The sequence below is a fragment of the Mizuhopecten yessoensis genome, unplaced genomic scaffold (assembly GCF_002113885.1).
Source record: "Mizuhopecten yessoensis strain PY_sf001 unplaced genomic scaffold, ASM211388v2 scaffold5193, whole genome shotgun sequence".
Lineage (NCBI taxonomy): Eukaryota > Metazoa > Mollusca > Bivalvia > Pectinida > Pectinidae > Mizuhopecten > Mizuhopecten yessoensis.
This window is the reverse complement of record NW_018405926.1, coordinates 304,241-307,144: the sequence shown is the minus strand read 5'-3', so window position 1 is coordinate 307,144 and position 2,904 is coordinate 304,241.

Genomic DNA, 2,904 nt, shown 5'->3' with positions numbered 1-2,904 from the left:
GTCCACATCGTATCTCCATAACTCATACGGAACTTTCCCCTTTGAGGTGGAGTCTCCACTAAAAATGGTAACCGAGGTGGCTGAGTTAAGACATGTTCCTTGGTTTGAAGTGATGTGGCTGCAATCTTGGATTCCTCTGGCAATTGCTTTGGGCGTGTTCCAGTTGATGCCACATAATCAAACATCCACTGCTTAAAGTCCTCTGCTGAGTCACATTTCGGGGTTATTCCCATCTCCTTAAACACATCTGCCATCTTATTCCACTGTTCTTCATCCATGGTGAGAATGGGAATTGACAGAGAAAACAAGAGAATAAAACAAAAGTCCAAAGTCCAATGTGCTACATACCTAAAGCATGAAAATAAAGTTCAAAATACAAAATAAAAATAAGGTCCAAAAGGTGTATTAACCTAACATGAAAAACAACAGTCTAATGCAAATGAAATGTTAAACAGTTACAAAAATAAAATGCATCAATACTAGATTTGAATCAAGTAGAAGCAGAGCAGGATGTAATGAAAATAACGAACGAATCATTGTGACAGGGAAACAGCTTCAAAATATTTACCAAATACTGAATACGCGAAGTGAAGCCACAAAATGTTTAGTTAACACAGATCAGACAACATAGGACACCCAATGGGTCATTGAAAACACATCCAAAAGTAAGACAATTTGGCGGGTAATGTCCAACAGTATATATGATAATAAAAAGTAAAACAACTTATTCAAAATAAATACAAAACATTATGAAGCAATATCTTTAAATATTCTGTAAACACAAACTTAATTCTATTTTACTTAAACACAGCAGTAAGTACTGTCTATCTATAGAATGAAAACCAACGAAAAATGTAAACAACGTTTCCGGATACGGAAGTACGAAAAACTTCACCGGAAGTTACAAAATATGATAATCAGCAAAGTTCAGTTTGTCCAATTCAAACTAATTTCCCTTCCAAACGAATGGTATCGGTAATACAGTCACTGTATATAATATGTTGCCAAATGTCTATACATTCTCCAGGCTTCAGCAGGGTTAACACATTAATTATTAATCAAAGAAATGATAAGACAACACAACGGTAGATTCCAACACAGAGTTCAATTATAAATGATCCTCAGAAAACGATTGACAACGCGAAGCAGGGATCAGCTGATCAGTTCTTTATCGAATCAACATATAACACTGTGCTGTAATGATAATAACGAAAGTTCACAGGTTCTATCAGTTACCTGAGGTGTCTCACTATGCACTTGTGTCAATTGAACAGCTATCCAACAACAGACAATCCATGTTCACTAGCGCTAACACTGCTTTGACAGGGCACACGTGAAAATAAAACGGAAATTGATCAGACCGGAATCCAGGGGTCGTAATATTATCCGGAGAGAACACAGAAGGAACCGGAGTGTCCGGACCACGCCGAGGATCGTCTTCTTTCACTGTCTTTTTTTTATCCCCATAAAAGAACATCTACGTGGGCGCCATTGTAAAAACGAGGGAAAATACCACTTTCATGTTCCGGTCTTTAATTCAATGAATACAGAAAAGACCCTGACAATGGGTCAAGGGTCTTAGTAAGACTTTCGTCTAGACTACCAGGACAATGTATCAGCTAAAATCTGTATCAAAACGACAATGTCATCTGTCCGCCTGTCGGCAATGGCTGCCTCTATTTAAAATCCCGTCTCGAAGCGGTTCACAAATTATTATCCGTGGTGATAGGGCCTTTGCAACCAGCCAATATCTTTCTCAGCTCTCTTGTGAGCATACAGCCGGTGCTGCCATTTCAGCGCTCACAGCAAGCATTCAACAATTGTAGCTCTGCCCAATCACGTACTCATTTACAGCTGAGTAGACTAGAACAAGCAGAATAAAGTATCTTGCTCAAGGATACAACACAGTGTTGTGCCGTGAGTCGGACCCGCAACCCTTCGGTCACGGGTCCGGCGTCCTACCACTAGACAATCGTGCCGCCATAGGAAAATTTGTCAGTTATGTGATAAATGCATTTAATAAAAAAGCTTAACTGTCTTCCTTTTTTTAGTTTAATTAAACACTTAAATTAAAATATATTCATAACAGTAAGTTTATCAGTTCAGACAGGTCACACAGACATTCAGAATTGCAGAAACTTATCACCATAATGTATTTGTCATACCACTACGCCTTTGTTGTGGTCTCATACCACGGAGCTTACCTTGTTTATATTATGTGGGTAAAAAGGTCGTTAGCCCTAGCATTAATTTACTGTAAATCTTGTGTGTCCCTTTATTGGTATCCTAGTGTAACTAAAGGTATTCTATTATATCGGTCCCTGGAGCGGCTATCAATGATGAAGTCTATTTGTTTACACGGGTTTTCGCTTTTGAGACGACCAGATGTTGAAGAGTCACAGGAAGTGGTTCCTAGCACAGCGTTTTAGGGTGACTAAATATTACTTTCTTTTAATTCAAAATTATTCAGACAATATATATGCTGATATAGTATCTGACACTCTAAGGTAATGAAAATGTAAATCTGGGAAGGCTAGTAATGCTTTTGTACGTAAAGAATACCCAATGTCTGAAGCTGGCCTGCTTTAACCCTGTTTTTGTTCCCTGCATGTACATCTTTGTAGCCACATCTTTCATTTGCTTTTTTCATGAAATAACAAATTGTCATTCACCTTCATTATGTAAATACAAATGTATCACATACATTAGATTTATCTACTGAGGGGGGATTTAAGGCCAGAACCCCACACATCTTTTACAAAATCCATGATATGTGCCAGCATATATGAGCTAAGTTATAAGGTATGGGCTGAACTGAGAAAGTGTATGTATCAAGGTAAGATCACTATTTCCTTAGCTGAAATGGAAAGCAGTTGTTTATTTGATTGATCTGGATAAGCAGCG